The 17489-nt window shown below is 37.9% G+C and overlaps 1 long non-coding RNA gene across 3 annotated transcripts in view; it reads left to right on the forward strand.

Moving 5' to 3' along the window:
* The window catches only part of LOC137853879 (uncharacterized), a 128692-nt gene extending 127133 nt beyond the window's left edge, over positions 1-1559 (forward strand). For all 3 annotated transcript variants that reach the window (XR_011094786.1, XR_011094787.1, XR_011094788.1), the window contains one exon: positions 1296-1559. This is a non-coding gene — a long non-coding RNA (uncharacterized lncRNA). The remainder of the gene's footprint in view (positions 1-1295) is intronic.
* The last annotated feature ends 15930 nt before the right edge of the window (positions 1560-17489 follow it).

Below are 17489 nucleotides of genomic sequence, written 5' to 3' on the forward strand. Positions count from 1 at the left end.
ATTTAAATAGCTTGTTATATTTCCATGATTTTTGAATTTTTATTTAAAAGTGTTTCCATCATCCTGGCAAGGTACACTGCTGAGTTTATGTCATGTCACCCACTATGTGGTTAAATACTTATTTGAAAAACCTATCCAGAGATAGGTCTACTCTGTTTTCAGAGTAGACCGGTCACAACCATTCAGTGAAAGACAGGAAACGTGTCAAGACAATAGAATATACTTTTGCTCTAAGATTTAGGTAGACAAGCATATAAATCACTATGTCATAGCATCTTAGACATTGCAAAATGGTCTCAGCTGTAACAGCACACTGCAGGGCAATATTTACTGCTAATTCTAATGATTATTTTTATGGGTATTCAGCTTTGGTATTTTTATTTCCCTAGCACCACTCCCTGAAATGATTTAAATTACAAATTTCTATTCTTATATAATAATTTAACCTTAGTGCTATATGTCAGCTCACATTCAAAGTCACTTCTTCAGTTTACATGTAGTTGTGGGCAAATTAGTTCTTGCCTTTTACAAGTCTTCACCCTGTTCAGTTCAAATAGTACATTGAAATAAATTTGGTTTCTACTGTAGGGAGATTAGGGGGAGTATTTCAATTTCAGTTTTTGCTACATTCCACACTGTGTTTTGTTTAATATATTTTCCCAGTGGGACACTCTGAAGATCCTGCTGAATCTGAGATGCTGCTCTGAAGATCCACTTGCTGAAGAAGAAGCAGTTTAGGAGGCCTAGCAGAACACTATATTAACTTATAAAATTAGGCAGCAGCATCCACAAAGGGAAAAGATTGAGTTCTAAAATAAGAAAATAGCAGAAAACCCAAACTAGAACAGGATAGAGATTAATGTATCCTACCAATATTGCAAGGAAAGTGAACAAAAAAGAATCTGGAAAAAAATATTGCCTACCTTATCACAGAATGGTTGAGGTTGGAAGACACCTCTGAAAATTGTCTAGTCCAACTTCATGACAAAAGCAGTTAACAAGAGCTTGTCACTTTCAGTGGACCATATCCAGTTTTGTTTTGAATATTTGCAGGGGCAGAGATTTCCCAAGTTGTTTCAGTGTTTGATTAGCCTCATAGTAAAAATATATATATATATATTTATAATTATTTTCTTTTTAGATGGAAGAATGGAAGTTTCTGTCTGTATTTGTGCCTATTGACTCTTAGTTTTCACTGGTACCACTGAAAAGAGCCTGGCTCTGTCTTCTTTACACCCTCCCTTAGGGTATTTTTACACATTGATGAGATCCCTCCTGCATCTTCTCTTTTCCAGGCTCAACAGTCCCAGCTCTCAGCCTCTCCTCACATGTCAGATGCACTAGTCCCTTAATCATCTTCATAGTCCTTGGTTGAACTCACTCCAATATGTCTGTCTTTGCTGTACTGGGAAAGCCAGAACAAAACCCAGCACTACAGGTATGTCCCACCAGCGTTGAGTAGAAAAGAAGGATCACCTCCCTTGACCTTCTGGCCATGTTCTTCCTAATACAGCCCAGGATGCTGTTTGGCCTTCTTTGCTGTACTTGCATATTGGTGGATTATGGTCAAATTGGTGTCCACCAGAATTCCTGAGGCCTTCTTTGCCATGCTGCTTTCCAGCCATACATGCCCCAACACATGGTGCTGCCTGGGGTTACTCTTCCCAGGGAAGTGTATTTGGCACATTTCTTTGTTGAACTTCCTTTTAGCCCATTTCTCTCGCCTCTTAAGGTGTCTCTGAATGGCAGCACAACCGCGTTGTCTATCAACAACTCCTCCCAGAAAACTTGCTGAGAGTGAACTCTGTACCATCACCAGGTCATTAATAAAGATGTTAAACAATACTGGCCCTAGTATTAAACCCTTGGGTATACCACTGGTGACTTGCTAGGCTTCATGCCACTGGTCCCAACTGTTTTCAGCAGAGCAGGTCAGCCAGTTTTCATTCCACCCTACTATCCATTTACCTAGCCTGTACTTTGTCAGTCTGTCTAAAAGTAAGTTATGGGAGACGGTGCCAAAAACTTTGCGAAAGTCAGTGATCTCCCCTCATCCATTATTAAGACATTTGTTCTAGAGTTTACTTGATGCTGGTGATTTGCTTCAGCTGTTAAATAAAACCTTGTGTAATTTGGGTAACTTAGCAGATAAACCCAAACCAAGGTGCTTGGGCTGTGATTTTCCACTTTAGGTATTCCACAATGAATATTCAGAAAATAGATTAAAGCAGTTTCTAAGTTCTAGACATTCTGGACTGTGTATCAAAAGCATAAGGTCTTATTTAATTTTACCAGACTTAGCAGTGCAATCAAATTCCAAAATACAACTGATATATTACAAGAAAAAGCACCCAGGTTGGTAATACTTACATTTTAGAACTCCCCCCTCCCCTCCTGCCCTCCTCCCTACTCCTTTTTTTTTTTTTTTTTTCTGTAGCACATGTATACTGAGACCAAAACCAACTTTTCTCCTTCTGTTTTCCCAACCCTATATTTTTACACTGTTTAAATATATCCTCAGCTACATGCTTAGCTGAATATCTAAATATGAAGATACCTGTCCAAATGATACTTGGCCTTTTCAAAAGTTAAACAATGGAACCAGCTGCCTCAAACCGTTATGAATATTACCTCAGTTTTCAAGACCCATTGGTAAAAGCCCCCAAAAAACTTGGTCTGACTTCAGTATTTACCCTGCTTTGAGCAGGAGTTTAACTGTATGACCTACAAGCATCTCTTTCAGGCTGAATTATTCTATGATTTTTATAAAGATTTCTTACTCAAATACACATTGCCTATGCATATTACCTATATTAAAAAAAAAAAAAAAAGAGTCAGGGAATGCTAGAATTAGATATGCTTGCACAACACTAATTCAGTCCATGTGGTAGATAGATTCATTCAGTCTACAAATGGGCAACCCATACACATTTGTTGTCTCTTCAGTCTTCAGGCTCAAGGCCTTATTTTAATGTTCAAACCCTGCTCAGATGAAAGGCTTCATTTTACAGAGCCTTTTCAGTGTAACTTCTCAGTCTGCCGTGAACATTCACAGCACCCCTGTAGGCAAGGTAGCATCTCTGCTCCAATTTTACAGCCAGCCTCTGGACTAAATTTTTAGAGAACTTTGCATTTAATTGCACTTTAAATGCCCCCACTGACTTTAGTTGCAGCTGCCAGTGCTCAGCACATTTGAAAATCCAGGCTTCTAGGACTGCAGACTGGCTTGTCCAGCACAATTAACTTAATCATAAAGCACAATGTTTTTATCTAGTGAGATAACAGTTTGGAACAAGGGAAAATCCCATTCAGTAGAATCTTTATGGTTACAGCTCCCCTGAATCACAGCCCTTTCCACACTCCTTCATTTCTTAACCACTGTACTAGATATATAGCATGTGGTAATGAAATACGAAATGCATGTATTTTACTGAGCAAATATCTCACTTGAAATGTGAGGTCTTCAATTTGAAAATAAACATGAATCAGGGCTCAGCTGTGGAAGTGTATTTGCTACTCCACCAGCCATGTCTCTCTGTCCTTGCTTAGTCAGCTCTTTCATGCAGCGTTAGCTTGATCTTACACTTTCCATGTCACAAGCTTCCAGAAGTAAGTGTGAAAAGGCAGATCACTTTCCACTACCCACAGGAAACAGAATGACCCATCTGTTGTCTGTTGGATGATACATGAGCTGTGTCCCATGCAGAAGCTAAAGCTAGTATGGACTTGTTCTCATTAAAAAAAAAAAAAAAAAAAAAAAAAAAAAAAAAAAAAAACACACAAAAAAATAAATATTGAAAGCACATTTAAACTGTAGTGTAGGACCTGCACAGCTGCCAGCTGAATTTCCAGAATGAATTCTGCTGGATTTAAGCTGTTCATCCCTAAGGCTGAGATGATGGATGATGCCACTACAGACTTCACCTCTCACTTATAGAGGGAACGTGGGTTAGGACCACAGTAGCCATAAACTACACTTGCTTCTTTAAAATCTTGAGGCATTTCAAAGTTTTAATGGCCTAATGTAACAGTTCTAGAGTAGTCTAAATTATGGCAGCCTTATCCCACCTGCCCACTATTCAGAAAGTCCCCAGTTAATAACATTGCCTCTGCCGCGTGCTCTGCACCCTGTGCCTCTGCTGCACCAGGCAAACTACAGCTCTCCTGTTCATACAGGAGAACATCTTGTTCATACATATGAACACCCTGTCTATACAGCCCCGGGTCCTGAAAAGCAAACTTTTCAGGGGGGAGAGATCCACTCCAAAAAGCTCAGGCCCCATTGCTTGAGAAGTTGCTTCTTTTCTTGCAATCATCTATCACAGCTGAAGTCCAGACCAAAGTAATGCTTTCAATAAACATTTCTAGAAGTGGGACAAGAGGAAGAGGATTGCTCCAAGGATGGCCAGCCTCAGACAGAACTTTTCTGACTTTCCAGGCACATGGCAAAGGTAGTCTGCACTGCTTTACTCAAGTTATGCCTGTGGATGGTATATTAATAGGTATTCCTTCTGTTGTATGTTTAATTTCTGAGGCTGATGACCCAAAAATGATATGAGCACTGACAGACATTGTAATTGCATAAACTTGGAGGAAAAAATAAAATAATCATAACAAAACCAATTGTCAATAATAATAATATTTTCCTTGTAGTGTAATAATAGTGTCATTAATTATTAAAGAAGAAAAAATAACAATGAATCATCGAGACTAAAAGTAAATGAGCCTGGAGACTGCAATTCCTTCTTATATAGGAGTGCCCTCTGCAGTCTAGTGGTTTGGGAGTGATGCTGTGCCAGCTCACACAATATCTATACCGGGGGAAATTAGGAATAGATTGGTCAAAGCCAGTGCTGTAAATCAGGATGTGGAGTTGTTACTAACACCTGTAGGATGGGATTCACTGTATTAATACAGAATTTCTTAGGATAAATGTTAACACCTTTTTTCTTACAGAAAATCTCTGCTCATTTTAGAAGTTGTTTTTCAGATGTAAACGTTGAAGCTAAGAAATAACAACTTTCATCTCTGCTGCTTGGACATGGGGTATTTTAGCTTGCATTTTAAAGCCTAGCAAAAACTGTAAAGTGATCTTCAGGAATTTTCTTCAAAGGAGACATTGTCTGTGTCCTTTCAAGATTTTAAGCTCTAAAGCTGGTCACATGCTGCCATAATATTTTAATGTCATTCCTAGCTGGCAGGTAGCAACTTGCTTTTCATCAATGTATTATGTAAGTAACCCAAGCGTTAAGATGTGACCTCATTTTTAAACACACACTTCTCGGTTAACTGCAAATTTTACAGAAAGATCTCTTCCGCTTTTATGATGCTTCACAATTTTTTTTTTTTTTTAAAAAAAAGGGGGTATGTAAAAAAATATTTAATTTTTTGGGGGGGAAAAAACCCTAAGCCTCTAAAAGTTTATACCGCCTCCAATTACTTTTCATGCTTGACTATGTAGCAGGGAATACTTCATTATACCAGGTCACCAACTTTGACATCTCTAACCTCACAATAATAGCCCTTTTTGTAATGTACCAAAATTGAAAATCAGTTTAGTTTATGTTCTCACTAGGTTCATGGCTCCAGTGCCTAATATATTGCTGACTTGTATGCCAGCATTACTCCCCAGTGAGGAATATTAAATAGCCACAGCATATATTAGAAGGGGTGAAAAGGTCCAGCTCAAGTCTGCTATGTAGTTCACAATCGTTAGTGCTTTAAAAACTCAATAAGTTGCATAATGTTTCCACTTATCCGTGAAATTGTGGCATGATTCATATCATAGGCATCTTTAAATGATTTGTAGTCCACTATTTAAGTAGGTATTCTACATAAATAAATATTTCCTGGGTTTGTATACACAACTTGTGCTAGTCAGTATCATAAAGAGGCACAATAGTGCCTGACCTTTATTACTGTGGCAAGTAGTTTATACTTCTAATGAAAACCCCCTCAAACAACCAACAGGAATGGCGTAATATAAAACACCTCTGTCTGGAAAAAGCATTTTTGTAGCTTATCGAAATATGAAAGCTATTTCCCTCCATCTAAAGTTTCTTTGCTTTCCACTCCCAATATTCTCTGTGCCTTCTGAAAGGTTCACATGCTGTGTCACTAAAGTTAATGCTAGTACATGAGATACAGCATTTGGCTGCTGCTAGCTGGGTTGCTCTTGATGCTGCTAGTTTCTTAGCTCTAATTTCTGGCACAAATTGGACTAGACCCCCCTCTCTTTGGGAGACTTACTTCACTAGTAAGAATATCTGCCTTCAGTAGTATATTGTTTTTTCTATGGGTTAGTTTTGCAAAAGAGATGACACAGAAGCTGAAGGATGACAGCTGATAGGAATCCATGTTTTTCTCTCCCACCATGATATGGCTCCAGTCTGTGGTAAATCATTTGCAAAAAGAGGAGGATGCTAAATTGAAGAGAACAAAAGAAAAGCTTCATCAGACTCACCAATAGGAGGGCTCAGTCAGCAGTCTTCTAAAACAAATATGCTGGCCTCTAACTTTCAACTGTTTCTGAGGGGTTCTTTGGGAATCACTTATTCTTCAAGTCAAATTTCTAGGAGTGCTAAATGAAGTGCCCTCAAAGTACTATCAGTCAGAGAATTCAGTAGCTACCATGTAGTCCTGTCAGAATTTTAAATGACTTTCTGGAGCATCCTTAACACCTCTTGTTGCATGCTTGTGCAATCATAGCCATTGATGGCAAACCTATGCATGTACCTAGCCTGTACAAACACAATGTGAAATGCAGTGTGAAGCACAATGAAGCCTGAACATGATCTCTGCTATAAGGAACTTCAACATGAAGAATTGTTCAACACTGGGATCTTGCAAAACAAGACTCGGATCCACTGTCCAGTGTATGCATATTAGCAGTGGATACTACAGTCATATTATGAAGGTCTGTATATTCCCCATGTAGGTCCAAGTGATGGCTCTTGTGGCTAAGCCGTATGCCCCATTTCACACCATTCTGTCCAAAAACCAAAGCCAATCCCCAGAGGGTTACCTACAGTCATCCTGAAGGGCTGACACTAGGTAGTTCTGTCTTCTGCAGGGCAAAAGTGGGATAGTTCAAGAAAGGGCTCATGCCTTTTGGTGCTCCTGCCAGCCAGGTACCAGGAGAGATTCTCACCACAAGAGAAGTCCAACCATCTGCAGACTGAGAAGACAGATGCAGAAGGGGATAAAGGAAAGAAAACTGCCTTCGCATCCAAGATCATCTCCCTCCAGGCCCAAATCCTTACAGAATACTTATCCAGAATGCAAGACAGTAGTAGTTTCAGTATCAATGCAGTGTGAGCTTCACATGTTATTTTTCATCCCTAATGTGGATGTGATTAGCTCTTTTAAAATCACTGGGAATATTAGCATAAATGAAAATGCTACCTATCAGATCACAATCTTTTATTTAGCAGTATGTTATTACAAGCTTGGTGAAGGAATTACTGAGTGAAATTGTACAAGCTAATTTATATGAGTCAGATGAAATATTGATCATAACTGATTTTTTTTGGCTTCAATGCCTATGCAGTTGTAGAGTCCTGGCTAGATAAGAAAATACGGTCTTTTTTAGTTCTGATTTCTCTGATATATTTTGAAAATAATAATACCTTAAAGTAACGGTACTTTCCAGGAAAAAAAAAAAAAACCACACACAAACAAAAAACAAAAAAACACCTTGCGTGATATAGAGGTTTTTTTATTTGTTTGTTTGTTTGTTTGTTTTTTTCACAATGAAGTTTCTTCTTTTCTTTTAAATGTCTTGTATCATTCCCACAAGGTGAAAAGCAAGGCAACATACAATCTCTAAACATCAATGTTTTGTTTTATCATAATGATGATGGACATTTTCAGCTTCTCACAGGGGAAAAACATTGAAATATCTGTTCAAGTTTATTATTTATACAAAGGACAGTATTGTTTCACTGAATAAGACAGCCTAACTTGTCATATTGATACTGATATAAACTGCATTATGTTCCTGAATTTGATGCTAGGGAAAACCTACAGTTTCCCTTTCCTCTGTACTCCATGCCAAACTACCAAAAGCAAGTACAATTAACATGCAAAACATTTAGCATTAACATGCTAAACTGCAAAACGAGTTGCCTGTTGTGTAGACAAACTTTTCAGCTCAAATATCTGAACTGAACCTCCCCTGCAACATGGTGTAGGAAATCCTGAAGTCCTGGAGCATGTTCCTTATGCACAGTGCCATGCAGATGACCTCGTTCATCACATCTGGGCCCAACTGTGCTTCCCTTGCAGACAGATTGCCTCATGTCCTTTGGGCTGGTGACACAGCTATAGTCTCACCTCTTTCCTGGGAAAGTATATTAATTCTCCCCATGGCAAAAACTGCCACTGGGTCTACATATCCTGGCTTCCCTACACACATGTCAGAGTAATTTCTCTGAAAACTTATTTTCTTGGTCAGCAAGGTGAGAATAGGGTCCTCGTTGTCCCCTTCAACTCCGAAAACTTACATATAATACATGCAAATAGTCCCAGACAGGATAGAAGAAACAATGGACTCTACACCAGCATAGCAGGTGCCTGTAAATGACACTATATAAGTTCAGGATATATGATATGGCAAGCAGAAATGTTCAGATAAAGCTATAAACAAACAATAAAAATCATTATTGTAATGTGAGAACCAGCCAGAGAGTACTTGGATATAAATCACTTTGTGTGAGCAGAAACGCAAAGGAAACATTGCCAAAATGTTGGCTGGCAGCCATCTTAATGGTCAGATTTTTTTTTTTTTTTTTTAGGTGAACCATACGTAAAGGCATGATACTTCTGTCTAACATCTTCTCCTCTCCCCCCCCAAGGATTGCAATATTTTCAGTCAACACTGTGCTTTTTCTCTACATTAGAACATGTATTTACGAGATAGATAACGGATCAATTCCTCATTACTCTTCATAATTTCACCATTATAGCTGCCGTATGTGACTTTCCCAGCTGCAGCATTACACTGATCTGCCAGTGAAGGAGTCCCCTTTTATGATGGAGCCACCTGAGTGTTCAGAACATTCAAGGATGTTTTGGGTAGGAAATCTGCCTGGACAAGAGGCAGGACTAATTCCTAGCAGCCTTGCACTCTGGGGACCATGAGAAGGACCACTAGAAGGAGAGTTTTTCAAAAGGCTACCTATTTAAGCTGGGACCAAAACTCCTGTATGGCTCCAGGTATCTCTCCTGTATTGCACTGAGTGCACTCAGGAGAGCTGATCTGCTGAGGTGACTGCAAAAACATGTTGCTTTGCAGAGATGTGTGAAACTCACAGCTGTACTTTCTTCAGCCAGCCTCAGGGTTTTCTAAAGGAGGTCATTCACAGTGGTTGTGACTCAGGGTCACTCGCAGGAAGCGGCAGGGACAGAGAAGGGCAAGCAGGGGTGGGAGAAGGGAGAAGAGGGCAGTGTCTGGGTCACTCACAGCATGGGGGCATTGGACCTAAATGCTGTTCCAGTAGCTGCAAGGGTATGTTTCTGTGATTGGCACTCTTTCTGCTCCCTCAGAGGGCTATCCCCACCATGGCAGGGAGTTAGGGGGCTGGCTGCCGGCTGTGTTTGGGAAAGAGATGCATCCCAGTGCCCTTTCTAGTTAAGAATGGCAAAGCACCCCTTGGCTTTTAGCTCTGCCTAAGATGCACAGCTCAGTTCTGCGACTACGTTGCAGAAGGTGGGATTTTTGCCTTCATACATCCTGCAACACACTCACCAAACTACAGGAGAATGATGCAAAATCCAAGAAAGGGCAGTCTTAATGCATTTGTTAAAATTAATGCTAAACAACAAAAATTCCCCTTTCTAAGGATGTGGGTATTGACACTTTAAAGCAAACTGCAATGCACTCTAAACAATGTTCAGAGTCCTGCTGAGGCTTCTGTGGCTGAATTGTACTTTATTCTCTTTCTAACCCAACCACGTACATATTTTACCAATTTAAACTTTTTATAGATCCTCTTAAATTCTTCTCTAATGTGCGATGCTTTTCTCTTAGTATCACACTTGTTTTGTTTTCTGTTTCAGCCCTTGCCCAAGTACAGAGTGCCTTCCTATGTCTGCAAAATGCCATGCAAGATGGTTCCTATGCCTCATTGTGAAACAGGGCGAAAAGAAGGAGCAAGGAAGGAAACAAATGGATTTTTCATTGTGTCACACCTTTCACTGGCTCTTCTCTACAAAGTAACACTTAGGAGTCTTAGTCATTGCATAAATTACTGATTGAAGACATGAAAGGTACTAATGGAATTATACACTAATGAAACCTAAAGCATTTATCACCTGAATAACTCATCACAAAGAAAACGGTGTGGATCTACAGTGCTAACTGTACAATTAGGTGCAGGCATACACACCTGCAGTTGTAAAAAGGGCATAGATTACTTACAGATCAATACCATGTTGTCTGCTAGACAGTGATTAAATATAGATGCACAAATATAATTATACATTATGTATATATACACACATTTTAAATAAAACATTTTTCAAACCAGGAACAACCCTTTTGAGTCCTGTTATTTTCAGCTATAAAACAGCTCATTCCAATGGCCTGTGCATCACTGTTTTTACAAGACACTGTAAGATCAGAATCATGCTAAGCCAATGCATTAATTAATCTTTTAGAACTTCTTCCCCAGCTAAAGTTCATTTTTGTATTTGTATAGTATAACAAGTCCTTCAACAATTCAAAAATATACTCCCTAGCAAAGCACTATACTTCAGGACTAACAGCAAATCTGAAATCTGAGAAATAAAAAGAAAATGCTGTACTTTCTCTGCTGATAATTGCTGCCTTCTTATGTAAGATTCCTGTGCTGATATGAGCTGATTATAAAAGAATAGGAATAGGTTTCCTAGAAAAAATATAAATGTTGTTTTAAAGAAAGATACTCCACAGATCTAATATTGAGTTGAATTCTCTTTTCAAATTGAAATAATACAGTAATAATATTTATGTAGAAAAGAGCAATGTGCAAAATGTGTGAGGTTTTTCTATTAAGCAAAATTATTTCTGGCAGTTGCACCACTTGAGATAAGGGACGATGGAGACATGAGCAAATATCTTGGCATCTCTTGGTGTGAGCTTGGAGCTCTGCCTAGCAACATTTCTAAAATGAATCAAAGCTCATCTGGCATCCTGCTTAATCTTCAGCTAATGCATACACTGGGGCTCAGGCTTCCCCTATGTATTATGATGTTACTAACACCCTAATGACTGTTTCACTCCAGCATTGTATACAAAGTTGTGGATATTTGGGAAGGTATAACACAACAGGGTAACAAACATACCTTCACTGAAAGTCATAGGGTGACCCTCATTTATGTTGACGCTAATCACAAAATACATCAGAATATGTTAACAGATTGAGCACAGAAAATAAGGCACACTTCACAGATGTGCCCTAGAGAGTGTACACAGAGCTCCAGAAACAGAGCTGAAGAATGTGGCAGGAGAAGGAAGTTGAGTGGAAGATGGGAATGACCATTTCTGGTTATGTTTAACTCAGTGTTATAGTTTCCTGAACCCTCCCCAGGACTGCACTGGGACACACAGAAGTCCAGGGAGTCTGTCAAGCCCCAGAATTAGCTGTATGACACTGGATGGAATATTTTCTTCATATAGAGGGTAGATAATTTTAGAAAATGGCATTGGTTTATTTTCTGCAAAACAGAAAAGACTTGCTTCAGGCAACTAAAGAAAGCAGCAATTGCCCTTTTTATTCTTTCTTCTCCCTGAAGGGTTATAAGGCAATGAGTCAACTTTGATTCTCCCTTCAGCCCCAATCTCAGAGAGGCTTCCAAGTATATACTGGATTCCCAAGGGCAAAGAGGCCTTCAAGCAGTTATTTGTGATACTTATCCCTGTGGCTAGTGCTGAAAATTAAAGACACATGATGTTCAAACCCAAAACAACATGCATAGCTTTCCAAAGACAAACAGCTTCTTCACTGTCAGAGCAAACAATTAGGAATTCAGTAAGGCTATCCACACAGCCTGCTTTCTCAGCGGATGGTTTGGTATTCTTTGTCATGAGGGGAGACAACTTTAATGTTTCAGAGAGGTGATAAAAGTGATTATTCAACACCCATTTTGTCCAACTGAGGAGGTAAGGATGTGTATCTATTCAGATAGAAAAAATAACTGAAGTTACTTTCTAACTGAGAAATTAGGAGGTTAACCATCACGATCAAAACTGAGAGGAATTGACAATGATTTGGATTATTTATTTTTTTTTTCCAAATTGCTGCCTAATTGGAAGTGAGAGAAACAGACATAAATCAAGTTGTCAAATTAATTTTCTTCCAGCTAAGCTTCATGTAGGTCTAGATACCAGTTTGCTGATGTGGTCCAATTCCAACAGAAGCCACAATATAGCATGTGTAACAACTCCACCACTGTAGTTAAATTAGCAGAGAGAGGGAGACTAGATTTGTCTCTGCTCAGGAGAATCACTCCAAATTTATCTGAACAGGACTTAGCATTGAACTTTTTCCATACAGTGATCCATATCGTATGCAAGCATGTGAAAGAACTCCAAATGTTACATTACTAAACTTCCCAGCAGTATAATATTTCTGTGTAGCATCTTTTCAGCTTCAGATGCACTTGTGCACCTGTCAGTGCACTGTGCTTCTGCCAGTGAATATCACTTCTTGTACTTTGTCTAGGCAATTGATGATTATTGACTAAAGCTGACAAAATTGAAATAACTCTACAGTTCAACAAATATTTCAGTATACTGGTGGAAATTGTGGAAAATGCTACAGAACCATGAACAGAATAAGTTGCTGGGCACAGTTTTAAAGTCCTATAAAAAGTGTTGCTGGAACATTACAATACAGGCTGAAAAAGAGTAATATTTTTTTAAAAAAGGACATACTTAACAAGGTTAGGAACACATGCACTGTATCAGTTACATATCAGATATTCAAATTAGCATCAGCTTCTTCACCTATAGATGGCAAAGAGTCTGGATGCCAGCCTTGTCTAAACCTTGTCTAACTCTTGACCTAGACGGTGACCAAATCTTGGTTGACTTTCTACACCATTTCTAAATCTCCCTATTCTATCTGGGCAGAATGCTCTCAGAAAAATACTTTGTATAAAGCTGTTACATGCTCCTTGTTATTTCATTGAGTATTATCTTGACTTGAGAAGTCATGCTGAATATTCCACCTCCAGTTTTACAGTTTAGTCTAGTTCTCGGAAATCAAAATCTTATTTGATATATTACAATAATACTCTCACAGGAGTCTAAATGCAAATAAACAAGTAGAGTGCACACAGACAGAGAGTCAAAATATAAAGGAGTGGAAAATAATAATAATAATAGTAATAGTAAATGATTTTATCCCTATCCATCTAATCTACTAATCTACATATCTATAGAATCTATATATATATCTAATCTAGAATCTACATCTATAGATATAGCTAGATGACAAAAGATGAAAAGATAGGAAGGAGGAAAACATATTAATGTTCAAGATAAGATATCATTAAAGAACAGACGTTGTTGAGTGGCTGATCTTCATAGCTTTTTTTTGAAGACCTAAATCCTTTTAAGTGATCTTAATGTAATAAAACTAGTAACTTAATACCTGTTCAGAACACATTTGAACCTGCCGTTTACTGAGGCAGTTGTGATTTCTGATCAAGATCACTTTTTATTATTTTTTGTTCCTTTCTGCTAATAACATTATGTATATATCTGAATGGTTCTATGGAAAATACAGGTTTTAAATTACTGGGAGAGGGGGAATTGACAATTCAGATGAACCATGTGAATGTTTGAAAACTAAATGCACTTTATAGAGTTTACTGAGAACTTGGATTTCAAGATGTTATTCATAAACTGAACTTTCTTAAACAGATTATTTGGTAGTTTTAGAAAATCAGCATAGGACCAAACAGGCTATCTTTTCTTTTCCAGAGTAGTACCTTCTGAGCAAAGGTGGAAAAATATGCAGTATTTTTTAGGGGATTTTTTTTTTTTTTCTGAATAGTGCAGAAAGAGTTGTAGATACTATATTTGTGAGCAGACAATGATGTTTTCCAGTAAACCTCTCAGAAGCATTAAATTCACTCTATGAAAACTTCTAAAACTTGGACTTTCCCTGTGAGCATATGATACACAACTTAATAACAACAACAACAACAACAAAAAACAACAACAAAGAACCCAATTAAAATCCAAACCACAAACCAGTAATAAAAGCCTATTCAGTAGGAGGTATACTGCAAGTAGGATCTGTTTCTAGAAAATGAAAAACAGCTTTGCACTCTTTCTCTGCATGCATACACTGCTGAAGCATGCACTTTGGATGCCTCTGTCTGAATATGCTACACTCTGGCAATATGGCAAGAAGCCAATAAGATAATACACATCATGAGATCATATTTTGTAAATCAGAACTTTCCCAAAGAGCATTAGTGACATAATAGATTTAGAAATTAGTAAAAAATATCAGTAGTTTCCATCTCTAAGAGCTTGTTTTATCTTTATACCTATTTACCATAATCTAAGGTTATACAAAATTCATAAAAGTTATGAGTGTAACAGTTAAAACAGTACTGAAGAACTGGACTGGATCACCACTTTAGGGACCTGGATGACTAGCTCTGAATGCAAATGTAAATGGAGAAAATTCAGTCTGTGTTATATAACTGTAAATCAAACAACACTTCTGATGCTGCTGGAAATCCTGTGAAATTATAGAAATATAGTGGAACTCAAAGTCTGCCCCAAATCACTGTAATGTTATCATTCATTCTTCAACTGCATGAGAATATAAGTATTTACTAGTACAGAAGCAGCAAAAATAGATTAAAATTCATTAAAAGAGTAAATTGTTTAACAGAAGAAAAAAACACACAAAGATATTCAGAGATTGAAAGTTCTGGCATTAGGAACTCTAACAATTAACAATTTTTTTTTCATTTTCTTTCAAATGTTCCACACAGCTAGGCTTACAAGCAGGCTATATTCTTAAATTGCCTCTATATATAATACTTATGGAAAGATAAAGGCTGCAAACAATGAAGCATAATTAAAATCTTTCGAAAAATGCCTGTGCATGTACCTATGGTTAATTTTATCTTTAGTTTGAGGCAGTAAGTTTCCCAGAATTCTGTGTACCTACATTATCATATGGATCAAAGTGCTGGGCATGTAAAATGAGAAACAAGCTAGTACAAAACCGACAGAGTTAATCCATGGTATACACTTTTCCATCACAGCAAATGCTGTTTCTGTGCAGTGAGCCATCAGTAATCTCAGTCCTTTTTCCTGTAAATAATACACCCCTGGTTAGATCAATTCATGCTTTCAGGGTTACAGTACTTTAATTTGTCCTGTACTTTAGACTTCTCTGCAAAACTGTATTCTGATGGATTTTATGAAGATGCAACAAAAATATTGTTATGTGTTCATGGTGCAGTTCCAAAGCCATAGAGCTTTAATCTGCTAATGGCTAGGTACACCGAACTTCACAGTTTCTGTTCAACTTCAGGACATTGCTGTTTGAGTGATATTTTAAAATCACCACAAATAAGTGCTCCTTTGTGGCAAATATTTAGCCAAGTGAATGTGTTTTTTTGTTTGCTTTTTAATTACTGTCACTACAGAGTTCCAAAATATGTTAAGAAAGTTGTAAAAATAACAATTGCAGTGTCCATCAATTAAGTTACAAGTGCCGGTAACTTAGGCCTGTAACCCCTGTACAAACAGCTTGCGGACCAAAGTGAAAAAAAATAGCTCATATAGTTTTAACTTGACATACAGCACATGAATCTGACCCAAGCTCACAGAGCTCACTTTAAAAAATACGTCAGTCTATGAGATATTGCACCTGAATTACCTATTGCCTTCATAACTTGGTAATCATTTGGTACTATCAGTTGCATAAGCTCTTTCTGTTTCATAGGATTACCAACAAGATCTCCTCTTCTGATTGCAAAGATTGTAATGTGTAACATGTCATTAAAAGGCTGTGATTTACACTGATCTTTGACAATGATTAATTGTTTTAGTTATCTTGGATTCCCCAGGATCATTACTAGAATGAGAAAATTTTCAGGCTATGTAGGCTGTTAAGGAGACATTCACCTGCATGGGTCCTCTCCTCTCTTAGAAGAGTGAAAGGGCTGTGAATAGCACATAAGACTGTAATCCAGGTTTCATTATCCCTTTAATTTTCTGTCACATCTCTTATTCTCCTTATTTGTATACATCATGCACAGCAAACTTGTTCTTTTCAAAGAGAAAATAAGGATCTTCCTCAATTAGACATCTTCTCTCAAATCAAAGCAAATTTTTAATAAGCTGGCAAGTAATACAAAACTTCTAACAACACCCTAAAGAAGAAAAGTATATTTCTTGCCAACCCTTAGTGAACTGGAGCCCACTTTGAAAACCTAGTTAGCTTCCTGCTTTGCAAGCTACTGAAATATTTTTGGCTCTGGACTATAATCAGAGAAAATGAACAAAAGGGAAAACAATTATCATAACAGGTTTGTTTCTGCATTTAAATCCTGCCAGCTCCTTCAGTTTTGCAGACTGACAAGTTTTCAGACTTAATCTTTGTGATAAAAACTCTTTGCTGTGTTTACAGGACCAGCTGAGTGGCAAATTTCCACTACAAGAGGATCAATGGGGCTTACACCCCTGCTCTTGTAGCAAACCTTTTGGTTTACTACAAACCCACCTGGCTCATGAACTTCCTGTGTGGTTTTGTCTTTGAGTTTGTAGTTTGATCTTTATTGCAGTCTAAATCTTCCCTAAAAATGGAGACTTTCACCTAAAAACTGGCAGAGCAGTTCTTATTTCTCCAGTAGTCATGCAGAAAAAAATATCTGGGCTTCGAACAAAAGCTCAGTAACTCTTTCAAAAGGACTTCCACTCCTTTTGGGGTTATTTGCTTTAAACATATTAGGAAGTAGTCAGTGAGAGGTGATGGAAGAAAAAGGTTTGAAATTAATTAAGGCCTAGAGCATAATGAAGGGAAAAAAAACACCTTAGAGATGTTTTTTTGGGCATTGCTTCTGTTCAGCCTTTCTCTGGGGTTTCATGCTTCCAACAGAAGCCCAGCTGCCATTTACATATTCTGTCTGCTTCATGATATTCTCCAGATGAGGTGCCCAGTGCCCCCTGGCCAACTTTCAGAAAATGCTCAAAGAATCTCAAGAATTTTTGCAAAGGTTTGAGGATCCACACAGACTTCATGGAGCCAAGGTCTTCTCTCCTGCAATGGATTCTGATGTTGCTGAGAGTAGGGAAAGAGTAAAAGTAAAATCTAGGCTACTTCAGAAAGAGGTATGCTAGACTGGGAAGATGCCTGTCCATTTTAAATTCTTGAATCAAACTGGGCATCTTACAATATTCATAGGACATGGGGCACTTCCTGTGGACAATATATATTGCAAGTGCTGCCTTTGTAGAAGTTTGAAGAATG

This window comes from Anas acuta, chromosome 3, assembly GCF_963932015.1.
Source record: "Anas acuta chromosome 3, bAnaAcu1.1, whole genome shotgun sequence".
NCBI classification, from domain to species: Eukaryota; Metazoa; Chordata; class Aves; order Anseriformes; family Anatidae; genus Anas; species Anas acuta.